Here is a 13,791-nt window from a genome sequence, read left to right as displayed (position 1 = left end):
CAAATACAAAAGGTCTCTTAGGGGTTTCACTTCCCTGGGAGATTTCTAAGTAACAATGACTCATCTGTTTCTATGTTTTTATCTTACTGTTCTTTTAAATCCTGAGTTAAAACCTTTCTTTTATACTATTTTTGAGAACTAGGAAGGGAATTTTGAGAATATGGGAAAACTGTCAATTGAAGAAATTTTCTAAGTAAACTAATACTATTGCAAGCATTATTTTCAATGTTCATAACCAGGAGTTCTTTGATATTGAAGTCTGTGAATTAAAAAAAAGATAATAATAACTGAATTTCATGGAGCTAAGCCCAGTTATGAATGACAGTGAAGTCTGAAGTATAATCATATGGCTGAGAAAAAGTAAAAATGTAGGTTGCAAGAATTGAGCAAACTGACGAATCTGGGAGGCCAGAGGACATCACTGTGTATATTGAAAAATTCCCAAGTACAAAGGCAGGATTTATGTTTAGAGGAAGAATATGAGGCAGGCATTGCACACCTTGAGAAAGGGAAAGGACGAATGATATGGAGGAGATGTGACAATAATAAGAATCTGGGGAGAGGATTCTGGGAAGATGGCAGAGTAGGTGAGAAAATTTCAAACTCTCAACATTTCTCTCCATAAAAGAAATAAAATGGTGCCTCAGGACAAAAATAGAACAGTAAAAATGAACTAGAGGAAGGGTAGAACCTAGGTCCTCCAGGAACAATTGGAGAAGATCTAAAGAAAAATCCCTGGAAAAGGTTTGGTTTCCCTATGCCAACCCCCATGCCAGTAGGGCAAGTTAGCTGGGTTAGCTGGGTTGGGAGGCTGCCTCCACCCCAACCACAGGAACTTTTACCCCCAGGTCAGAGAGGGGAGTTGGGCTTCTGAGCAGCAGAAGTCTAGGGAATCTCTATTGACAAGGAATGCCAGATCTAGCTATGGTGCCAAGACATGATGGGGATGAGAAGGAACCAGCATAGCCTGGTGAGTGGGGTGGGGATACTGCTGGCGGTAGGCACTTACAGGAGACTGGAGGTCTTGCTTTGGGTACAAGGTCAGAGAGAAGAACTGAAGGAGGATCTATGGCCAGAAGCAACCTCCTCCCTTCCCCCTCCTCATACCCCAGGACTAGAGGTGATTACAAAAAGTAAGCTATTAAAGAACTGCACTAGTAAAGGAGAAAGAATCCAACCATAGAGAGTTATTATGGGAATAGAGAAGACTGGGGTTCATCTTCAGAGGAGGATAGTGAAGCAAAGAAATCCTCTTCTAGCCCAAAGAGTAACGTGAAATGGTCATCTGCCTAAAAAGAATTCATAGAAGAACTTGAAAAAGACTTTAAAAATCAAGTGAGAGTGATTGAGGAAAAACTTTAAAAAAAGGAAACAATCCAAGAAAAACAAGATTATGAAAAGAAAGTCAGCCAATTAGAATTGGAAATTCAGAATCTAAAGGCAGAAAATGATTCTTTGAAAATCAGAATTAGGCAAGGGCAAGCCAATGAAGTTTTAAGAGACCAAGAAATAATAAAATAAAATATAAAGAATGAAAAAAAAATAGAAGAGAATGTGAAACATTTCATAAGAAAAACAATGATTTGGAGAACAGGTCATGAAGAGAAAAATAAAAGTAATCAGACTACCTGCAAGCTATGATTAAAAAAAAAAAGAATCTTGATGCAATAATACAAGAAATAATTAAAGAAAATTGTCCTGAAGCATAAGAACAAGAGAGAAAAGTAGAAACAGAAAAAATCCAAAAGAGATCCTATGAGGAAAATCCACAGGAATATTATAATCAAATTACAAAACCCCAGCTAAAGAATGAAATATAATGAGTAACAAGAAAAAAAAAAACACAATTTACATATGGCAGTACCATAATTAGAATCACACAAGACCTAGCAATGGCAATGCTAAAAGACCACACGTCTTGTAATACTATATCACTGACCATGACCAGAAATATTCCCATATAGTGCTAGACGGCAAAATATAACAGATTCTCCATATGGAGGACAGAGCCAAAGCATTTATTTAGACACCAGAAAACTAAATCCCAACACCAGGAAACCAAATCCATCAAAGCAACATAAAAGTTAATGCATCACAATGTAGCAGAGAGCCATGCCATCCTTTAGCCTTCCCACAAACCAATATAAAATCAATATTTACTCACAAACCTCTCTGACTACTTTCCTGAGTGTCCTCTCGCCCAGCTGTCTGGTATAGCTCTGAGTTCCCAGCTTCCCAGAGAAGAGAAGTGGCTCTTCTCTGCCCTTCAGCAAACTACTCCCACAGGCTCCATGCAACTATATTCAGCTTATTAGGGGGCAGATTTTACTATCAAAGCAGGGAAGCTTCCTGTGGCCTCTGCTCCACCCTTCAGCAAACTCCTCCCACAGGCTCCATGTGATTACATTCAGCCTCTTGGGGGGCAGAGTTTACTTTCAAAGCAGGGAAGGTCTTCACATTCCCATCCCCATTACAGGGAGGAGGGCTGTTAGTTCTGGAAAACTACTTTCATCATGAATGAAGGTTCAAGAAGGAACAATACACACACATCTAGAAGAGTATAAAAGTCTTCTAAATTATAAAGAAAGAAAAGGCTAAGGGGATAGGGAGGGGGAGAGGATAAGAGAGAGTCTTCAGAAAGGAGGCTGAGGAAATAGGTTAAAGGGGGATATAGAAGAGTATTTAGATGAATGGGAATGAGAGGATAAGGAAGGGATCTTTAGAGGGGAGGGTGAGGGAATAGGTCAAGGGAGAGTACAATAGGGTGGTTAGATTTCAGTGAATGGAAGGATAAGGTAGGGATCATTGGAGGGTGTAGGTTAAGCAGTAGGAGGGCAAGGTAGTGGGTAGAAGTAAAGTGGAGGAGTCAGGAGAGAAAATAAGAAATACAAACAAAAACTAGGAATAGAATCTCTTAGGGATATTACATGTTTATATATGTATGCATATATGTATATGTGTAAGTATATATCAAGATCTATAGAACAATATATCCAAGCTTAATGGTGCAAGGGGGGGGAAGAGAGAACAAAGTAAAAAGTGTACAGCAAAGAACAAAAGAAAACCTACAAGGAAGCAAAGAAAAGATGGACAGCTTTCAACACAATGAGTAATATTTGATATATAGGCTGTCTTGAAATGGAAATGTATTGCTATACATTTTTAATCCTCTTCTACATTCTGTTCTGCACATGACATATTTTCTTTTCTTATTTTGTAATTATGTTTTAATATTTAAGTTTGCAATATTTTTTTCTCTTCTTATGTATTTAAGTCAAAAAGAAAAAAAAAGAATCTGGATCAGGTAATTCAAGTCAATGGAGCAAACTTCAGATATAAAAAGATGTTGTTAGAAGGAACATAATAGATTTTTCGACCTTCATTTTTATAAGATTTTGTGTTCTATTTTTTTCTCCCTCCTTCCATTCCCTCCCACCTTCTCAAGACAGCAAGCAATCTGATATAGGTTATACATGTACAATCATGTTAAACATATTTCTACATTAATAATGTTATGAAAGAAGAATCAGAACGAAAGGTAAAAACCACAAGAAAGAAAAAACAAAACAAAAGTGAAAACAGTATACTTTGATCTAAATTTAGGCTCCAAAATTCTTTCTGTGGATGTGATTAGCATTCTCCATATCAAGTTTTTGGAATTTTCTTGGATAATTGTATTCCTGAGAAGACCTAAGTCTGTTATCATTGATCATCACACAATGTTGATGTGCCAATGTACAATGGTCTCCTAGTTCTGCTCACTTCATTCATCACCAGTTCATGTAAGTCTTTCTAGGTTTTTCTGAAATCCCTAGCTTTCCATTGCATTCATATAACACAACTAGTTCAGCCATTCCCCAATTAATGGGCATCCCCACATTTTCCAATTTTTGCCGCCACAAAAAGAGCTGCTACAAATATTTTTGTACATGTAGGTCCTTTTCCCTTTTTTATGATCTCTTTGGGATACAGACCTAGTGGTATTGCTGGATCAAAGGGTTTTATCATAGTTTTATAGCCCTTTGGGCATAGTTCCAAATTGCTCTTCAGAATGGTTGGATGAGTTCACAACTCCACCAAGAATGCATTAGTGTTCCAATTTTTCCACATCTTCTCCAACATTTATCATTTAGAAGGAACATATTAGAAATGGGGGTAAAGAACAAGAAATCCTTCCGTGTAGGAATTCATATGTTTCCCTGTGTTTTGGGGGTTGGGGAAGGGGACTGGGGATGAGAAGATAAAGAAAAGAGCACTCAGTAGTGGAAGTAGTAAAGTGACCAAGGATGTAATGTTTTCCAGAAATAACCAGCTTTTCATTAGCATGTGAGATGTAGAGCATTGGTGTCAAACTCAATTAGAAACAGAGGCCATTAAACCATATATAAAGGATCCCTGCAGCTATATACTCAAATGGTTTTAAAATAAAATATCTATGTTTTATTCTATTTTTGATTTTGTTGAATATTTCTCAGTTACATTTTAATCTGGTTTCTACCCCACTCTGAAGTATTGTAGGGAGCATACAGCTAAGGCTGTGAGTTTGACACCTCTGATAGAGAACATTGTAGAATGAATGAGGAGTTAATTAGTGATAGTATAAGTATTCCAGAAAGTTTATTATGCAAATCATTAATTCTCTGATGTTTTTATTTAGTTGGAGGTAATCCATGTTTGTTTGGTTACTTTCAAGTTGTATATAAATCAGTTCATATTTTCATTGTAGCTAAAGGTTGACCCTTTTTTAAGTAACTTACATCCTTTTCTAAAACGAATAATTCTCTTTTCAAAATAATCAACCTTATTTATTCTTTTTATAATTATGATTTTTCAAATTTTTTTCTAGCAAAACTCATCATTTAAAAAATACACATCTTGAGACACTTAAATGTAGAATAATCATCTCCCAGGGAAATGTGGCAGCCATGGCAACTAGAACAGCACACTCTGCAAAGATACTCACAGGACAGTGGGTAGGTGGGTCGCCATTAACCTTCTTATGCCTGACTTCAGAAAAGAATCTACTACACAACACAGCAAAAATACATGCAACACTTTTGACTTTCAAAAACAAGTCAATACTTAATCCCAGCAGAAAATCTGCTTTAGGGATCACCTGAGTCTGAAGTCCATCAGCTTGAAAAAAAAAACACATTTTGAACACTAATCTGATTTCCTACAGGAGTAATACTTTTTGAACATACCTATGGAATATACCCTAATACAACAACAAGCAGCTTACAATGGGTTCTCAAATTATCTTTAAGGAAGAGAGTCATTCAAAGTGTATTACAATAAGCTTTTAGGAAATGAAAGGCTTAATGCAAAAAAAAAAATAATAATGCATCCTAAGGCTTATAGGATTTAGGGTCTGCAATTAAACATGTGAGTCAAGAAATGGTATATATCCTTATGACCCTACTGCACCCATGGACGTCACTTTCTGGAATGAACTTAAGTAAGAACACTTTTCTCAGGCTGGGTGGAGGACTCTGAAGAAGACTTTGTCTTATTAATTTCCTTCTCTCCTTGTTTAAGTATTATGGCAACAAGAGAGAAAACGCTATACACTGACTAATTCCAGTCAGCTCTGAACTTATATATTGGATTTAAGAATGCTGAAAGTACCTCTGGGAAATGAAATATTCCATAGGATTGTGTGTATGTACAAATCATTCCTTAAAAGTATGAAATATATGTTCAAATTAAAAATTGCATTCTGCTAATTTAGATTATAAGCTCCTTGAGGGCAGGTACTTTTTGTATCTGTTGTGTCTTCAGTACCTTGCACATACTTCAGTGGGTCTGTGATTTGATGCAGTCTCTCTGATGGTGGTGATTATGGTCCATCCATGCTTTTTTATTCTGTGTTACTTTATAAATCTGTATGTAAGAGCCACCCAGCATTGTTAGTTTTTACCTCTACTTTCTTTTGCTGTTTCATGAGGCAATACTGGTTATATTCTTCTCATACTTCTTTGCATTGTTTTACAAATTAGCTTCTAGGGGCAGCTAGGTGGTGCAGTAACTAGAGTATTGGGCCCTGGAGACCAAAGGAACTGAGTTCAAATCCAGCCTCACACACTTAACGCTTACTAACTCTGTGACCATGGGCGAGTCACTTAACCCCAATTGCCCTGCCTTCCCCCCTCCCAAAAGCAAAAACAAATAAATTTTAAAAATACAAATGAGCTTCTATTCTGAGTTGATAACAACCTTGGTTGCCATTTCCATTTATATGGCAAAAAGATCAGAATATTTTCTGGATTAATTTATTTCCTAAATTTTTTTTGGCGTTCTTGGTAAATCAGTTTAACTCTTCACTATCCTTTATACTTGAATCCCTTCCCATATTATTCTTCTGATGATCATTCCCTGCCTCCAAACACACACACACACACACACACACTGTAGCCTTGAATTATTTTCACCATCTGCTTCATTTCCTCTGTGGGTCACAAAATTCTAATCTGCAATGAAAGTTACTGAGACAGAGCTCCAAGAGCTCCAATTTATTATTGAGACCAGTGGGCCCTAAACAATTGGGTCCAAGACATTTCTCAATGACAAGGACCCTGCTGCTCAGGGGTTGAGGGTTTTTAAAAACCTTAGGGGGTCCTTGGGAGGTCCCCCTAGTCCTTCAGAGGCCAGAAACTCCTATGATTGGCTAATCTTCAGAAGTGGAGGAAAGCCCATGACTGGCCAAGTGTGATGTCCATCAATCAGAACTATTATCAGCTGACTCTTCATAGGTCATCAACTATAGATCATCAACACTAAACAAGAGCAGGCCATCTTAGCAGAAGCTTTCCAAAGGTTATAAGACCCTATCAACAACATCTCAAGGTGTTCCACAGGTCATGAGACTGTCAGTAAGGTGTTGGGCCTTCTGCAGGCCATCAAATGCTAGTGTTTGAGCAACAGTATCCTAAGGGGTGAAGAAAGTTGTGGTTTTAAAACAAAGGTAACTTAGGAGAATTCATGGGAATGAGGAAGTATTGCTGAGGCTTTTGAACCTCATTTCATGCAGAGTACACTTAGAGGTGGGGAGAGGGGGGATAGTGTTAATAAATACTTATAACAGACCTGACTAATACAGTATGGATTTATCTGATAAATCTAATACAGTTAATGTAATCATTAATATATGGTGGATTAATTAACTTCTATTCTAACAGCATTAACTAACATAGCCAACTCAAACTTAATCCTATTTTTCTTAGTTCTCTAACACAATCACTGATACCCATTATATCACAATGAACTGAGTAAATATTGATTAAATTGAGAAGTACCAAGTTTATTTCCACACCTGCTATTTGTGTAATGATGAAGAGTTCTAGAGAAAATCATGAAACTGTGCTGACTAGAAATTTATGTTACATAATCTTAACTTGGACCATCACTAAAGCAAGGCCATTCTTTCATATCTCTGATTTGCTATTCCTCTCACCATAGCAGCTGATCCAAATCTTTTTATCCCTCATTAAGCTTCACCATTTTAGCTTTCATACAAATTATCATTAAGTTTGAATTTTCCTCATGCTTTTCCCGCATTCTACTATCTCCAGGAATTACTTAATGGGAATCATCTCAACTTGACTCCTCTCCTTGACCTACATATGTGCTGTCAGGTAGAAAAGCCTTTGAGAAACCAGGCTCATCTCCATGTTACAGGATCTTAGTGTAATGGGTTAGTGGAAATATATTTATGTAATTTAACAACTTAATTTGTTTCAGAAGTTTGTTTTGTTGGCATATACTTTTTTTCAGCATTATGGTGTGATATAGAAAGAGCTGGCTGCATTTAGAGATAGGAAGGATGGGCTCATATTCTGCCATTGATATATACTGGTTATATATTTCAGGTGTCTACAACAACCAATTTTTCAGTGCACTCTGAATCAGTTTATGTAAATCTTTTCATGATTTTCTATATCCATCATATTCTTCCATTCCTAGAACCTAATATTCTTCCACTATACTCATGTATCACAATTGCTTAGCTATTGTCCAGTCAACGGACATCTACTTTGTTTCCAGTTCTTTGCTACCACAAAAAATGTTCTGTTATAAATATTTTAGTATATATTAAAGGACTTTCATTTCATCAATGACTGCAAACCTATTATTGCAGTCTCTGGATTAAATGACGGACATTTTAATCACATCATTTATATAATTCAAAACTACTTTCCAAAATGATTTTACTAATTCATAGCTCTACCAAAAATGAATAGTTCATGCCTATGATCCCACAACTCCTACAATATTGAATATTCTCATCTTTTGTAGTCTTTGCCTCTCTTGACAATTTCCTGCTTCTCCTCGTGGGGGCCCAACACAACATATCTAACCACTACTCTTCATGACAACTTTTCAAATTTTCAAGACAGTTATTTACTCACCATATATCCACCCAGTATCCTCTTCTCTAGGCTCAAATACTCAGTTTCTTCAAGGAATCCTTATTTGTCATAGCCTCTAGGCACTTTGTCAATCTGGTTGCTTACTTCTATATGATCTCCATCTTATCAATGTTCTTAAGCTTTGGTCTCTAGACATGAATACAATACTCCAGATTTGGTCTGACCAAGCTTGAGTACACTGAACTTCTTACCTCCCTAATCCTGAACACAGACTCACAATGTTTCCATTAGCTTTTTATGGTTACCATATCACATTATTGTCTCCTATGGACTTATATTCCACTAAAACCCTCAAGTCTTCTTCAGATGAAATGATATCCAGATATGCTTCTTCAATCTTATACTTGTAATGGCATTTAAAAAAAAACAAATATAAGGCAATATTTGTTCCTATAAAATTTATCTTACTGGATTTGACTCAATATTCCAGATTATCAAGATCTTTTTAGAATCCTGACTGTTCCCAAATATGCTAGCTACACTCCTAGTTTCATTTCATCTGAAAAGAAATGTTATTGATGTCTTCATACAAAATATTGATAATTATGTTAAACAGCATAGGACCAGCCCATATCTATGGGGGCACTCTCCACTGGAGACCTCCTACCACTTAACATTTGTGTATCCCAATTTCCTCATATGTAAAATCAAGTTATACTTATACAATCTACTCCAGAAAGTTAAGGGCCATATAAATGATACTATCATTAACAAAGAAAAAAAATAGTTTGCCCTATTTTCCCTCTCTATTCTTTTCAATTAAAAAAAAAAACTTTCTTTTTCTTCGAACAAATACATATATGTATATATATTCTTTTATACTTCTTGATGATAGTTATTTTTTAAAAAATTCTATTTCAGAAAACTTTTACAACTGGTTCTATTTACTATAATGACAACTTTTAAGGAAAGTAAACTAGCAAGAAAACTAAAGTTTTAAATTGAATAATAATTAAATGAAGTGCCTTATAAATTAATAAAATAAAAACTCAGTGTTACTTTATGTATGAAATAAAGTGCCACACCTGAAATCAAGAAAAACTGGGTTCAATCTGACCTCAGACACTTAACAGTTTTGTGACCTTGAATAAGTCATTTAATCTTTCCCTGCTTCAGTTTCCCCATTTGTAAACTGAGGACAATAATAGCACTTACCTCCTAGGGTTGTTGTGAAGAAAAAATGATATGTTTGTAAAATGCTTACCAAAACTTAAGTCTCTACATCAATTATATTAATATCATTATTGCTATTTTTATATTGTCATTATCATTCAGATAAAAATAAAGTAATTTTGATTACATTTATTACAAATAATTGTAGAATTAGACTCTGGCCTCAAAAAATTTTACACGTGCATTGGGAACAATTGACATTCTTCCAATATAACATATGCACTGTTGTATTTGTTAAATATTAACAATAATAATGGGGGAGCTATATGGTTTACTGGATAGAATACTAGGCCTGGAGTTAGGAAGACCTGAGTTCAAATATGACCTCAAGCACTTACTAGCCCATGTGATCCTGGGCAAGTCAATCAACCCTCTTTACCTTAGCGACTGCTTAGGTGGTTCTGTGGATAGAACACTGGGCCTGGAGTCAGAAAGATCTAGTTCAAATCTGTCCTCAGTGGGGCGGCCAGGTAGCACAGCGAGTAAGAGCACTGGCTCCAGTGCCAGGATGACTGTGGGGATCAAATCCTGGGCTCAGACACTTAGCATCCACCCAGAAACACCTGGCCATGTAACCTTGAGCAAGTTACTTAACCCCAATTGCTTAGGGGTGGCCAGGTGCTTCAGCGAGTAACAGCACCAGCTCCAGTGTCTGGATGACCTGGGGATCAAATCTGGGCTCAGATACTTAGAATCACACCCAGAAATAACTGGTTGTGTAACCTTGAGCAAGTTACTTAACCCCGATTGCTTAAAATAAATAAATAAATAAATAAAATCTGTCCTCAGATAATTGCCAACCAAGTGACCCTGGGCTTAGCCTCTTTTTGCCTTAATCCACTATAATAGTTGGACTGAACAACAAAGAACTATAAAAAGTGGCATAACTAGTATTTAGAATGATGCTCAAAGTGCTATAGTGTCAATAGGCACACAACTTCAATTCTCTTCACACTGATGATTGGTTTTTGTTTATTTATTTGTTTGTTTTGTTTTGGGTTTTTTTTGCTTTTTTTTTTGTGGATGGAGGCTGTTTCTTCTAAGGTAAAGTCATTCTTAGTGCTCAGTGTTCCCTGGATCTCCTCTGAAGGCAATCCTTTGATGATATTTGAAGCAATTTTGCATGTCACATCAGGCAAATCTTTCATGTCTACATAGATTGTAACCAGAATAAGTTCAAGGAAGGTTCTTGGGACAACTTTCAGAAATTCTTGGTCCGAAATAGGGATGGCATCTGGTAGCTTATCTTTGTTCTCATTATCATCAGAAGGATAAGGAGGTGCATACTTGTGATGGGTGCAGCCCTGAAGTTCAGTTTTTAACCTTAGTGGATTAACCTTAGTAGGAGAACTAGGGCATCATCCACTTCATCATCCATTCCCAAATCGTCTAATATTCTCTTGATAGTTACAGACTATTTTTCAATTTCAACATCAAATACAAATATTTCTCCATCATAGTTTTGCAAATTAATTGGTAGTATTTGGAAACTCCAACAGGCAGGCATGAGCTGAGGAGAATGCAAAGTGAATGGACAAACCCCTGGTCGTACCGAGTATCACATTCACTACAAATATGTATCTAATCTTTGAGTAACAGATGTATTCTGTCCTCTTGTGCCACCATATTTGACCATGTCATTGATATGCTTAAAAGGCTTCTCGGTCTCTATTACCTCTAAAATAGCATGTAGATTCTTCAATTTGCTGTTTATTGATGAATTTAAAATAAATATATTCTGAACCAAAAAAGCACCAAATGAAATAGAAATTTCCATGTACCTTATAGAATAGAAGCAAATTATACAGGAATTGAATTTCTATTATGTAGATATTTTCTTTTCAAACACATATTAAACACAAACTTTTCAAGACTGCCCTGCTTGGGTATGATTTCCACCATCCTTCCTAATATACTTTTCTAACATTTTTTTAACCCTATCCCCAGAATAGGGGCAGCTAAGTGGCTCAGTGGATAGAGTGCTAGGCCTGGAGTCAGGAAGACTCATCTTCCTGGGTTCAAACCTGGCTTTAGGTGTGTGACCCTGAGCAAGTCACATAATCCTGTTTACCTCAGTTTCCTCATTTGTAAAATGAGCAGGAGAAGGAAATGGTGAACCACTCCAGTATCTTGGCCAAGAAAACAGAGGCACCTTTGTTGGTACCAGGAATCAACCACTACCAGGACCAAATTTTCCACCTCCTTAGGAACCTGATCAAGGGGATAATTGTTTCCTTTATAAGCCTCTATTGAGGGCCTGCCATCTTACATGGAGACTTAACTCACCTTCACCCATCCCAGGGACTCTAAGTCTCTACTAAATACACCTTTAAATTCACCTCCCTTTCCTACAGGTGAATTCCCGGTCACCACATTTATAAAAAAAGATAATTTTACTCCATTTTTGTCATTAAAATACAAAACCCTTTTCTAAAACTCCATTATCTTGGTTGCCCAAACCTTTCTAGGAGGGAGATAGCTGAGCCGTTTTAGGAGGGAAGGAAATTGATCAATTGTGGGGTACTAGAGTTAGCTGAGCCCAGAAGGAGTGAAGCCCCTATAATGGGAATTTGAAGATTTTTGCTGCCCCCTATTAAGCTCAAGGGAATTTGAGGACCTTCCCTGCTTTGAAAGTAAAATTCTGCCCCCTAAGAGGATGAATGTGATCACACAGAGCCTGTGCTAGGAGGAGTTTGCTGAAGGGTGGAGCAGAGCCCCCAGGAGAAACTTGATTTGAGGGAGGCTTGTTTTTTCAGGAGGCACAACATTTGTTACTTTGTAACTAGGCAGTGAGTCATGAGAATTATGATGTTCTCTGACCCTGGAGAAGGCTATATATACCTCTGAAGTGAGGTTTTGCTTTGGGACTAACTTTGGGAAGAGTTGCTTGATTTGGCCAGATGACACTCTGGGCAGCTGTTGAGCCCCACAGCTTTGAAAACCCAGATGTTGGTGCTTCTGTCCCTGGTACCTAACTAGGTATGGATGTAATGGTCAGACAACTAGAAACCCTGTCTGTTGGTCTGGTGAATTGTGTTATTTTCTCTGTCTGTATTTTTTGTTTGCTTGTAACTCTTCTTTGTATTCTCTCAAGTTCAGGGTGCTGACTTTTCTCCTTGAACTAGGTAAATGATATATGTTTGATTAAAGTAAGGTTGTTAACCCCTTTTGAGTTGCTTTCCTTTAAACAAGCAGATCAAAGAACCTGTGCTAGCAGCCTTCCTGTGTATGCTTGGGTGCTTGCTGCTATAGCCCTCCAAATGGTGTATCAACACCAAGTTATTAGATTCTGAAACAAGACAGCAACTTTATATTTTTTCTAGGCTGCAGTTGGAAATTAACTTGGTGTAATTACTTTATTAAAAACACTTTTAGTTTGAACCCACTCTCTCCAGGGACAAAGGGAAGGTTGTGCCTCTGTTTTTTTTTTTTTGAGGGGGGGGAAGAGAGATGGGTGGGTATGTTTAAACTTCTTGTTCTTCTAAGTTAATATCCCTTTTGTAAGAGCTAATAGCTATTAGTTGGTTAAATTACTCTAGAGCACTCCCTGATAGTATTGAATATATTGAGGAGATACTAACTGGCACAAATTAGATGCTAATGGAGAAATAGTTGGCAAAATTATATTGAGGAGAACATACAAGATGAGGCTCAAACCAATGGGACCCATAACTCTAGAACCTTGAGAGAGAGATATAGCCATGCTCTGTCAAGGCTAGTGAGAGTAGGAATTGGGATGAGGACTTTCAGACTTTTTAAAGGGTATATGTTTATCTGGGTAAATGTTGCCTCCCTTTATAGAAAGTAAGCTCCTTGAGGACAAAGATTCTTTTTAATTTTTCTCTTTATATACTTAGCACCTGGCACAGAGACTTGCATATAATATATAATTTACTTCAATTAAACAAAGATTAACTGAGCATCTACTGTGTATCTGGCACCGTGTTAGGAAAATAAAGCTAAAAAAGAAAAAAAAAACAAATAAGAAGGGAAGGAAAGAAAGAAAGAAAGAGAGAAAGAAAGGAAGGAAGGAAGGAAGGAAGGAAGGAAGGAAGGAAGGAAGGAAGGAAGGAAGGAAGGAAGGAAGGGAGAAGGAAGGAAGGAAGGAAAGAAAGAAGAGAGAGAGAAAAAAGATAGAAAGGAAGAAAGAAAGAAAGAAAGAAAGAAAGAAAGAAAGAAAGAAAGAAAG

The 13,791-nt window shown here is 36.8% G+C and overlaps 1 pseudogene; it reads right to left on the bottom strand.

Annotated features, from left to right (window-relative positions):
- Positions 1-10,516: 10,516 nt before the first annotated feature.
- Positions 10,517-11,448, bottom strand: LOC138146146 (S-phase kinase-associated protein 1 pseudogene; annotated as a pseudogene).
- Positions 11,449-13,791: the final 2,343 nt, after the last annotated feature.

Source organism: Petaurus breviceps, unplaced genomic scaffold (assembly GCF_028583685.1).
Source record: "Petaurus breviceps papuanus isolate PSGF00001 unplaced genomic scaffold, PetGlider_PUasm1.0 90752, whole genome shotgun sequence".
Taxonomy (NCBI): Eukaryota; Metazoa; Chordata; class Mammalia; order Diprotodontia; family Petauridae; genus Petaurus; species Petaurus breviceps.
Note: the sequence above shows the minus strand (reverse complement) of the source record. Positions and strands in the feature narration are given on the sequence as shown.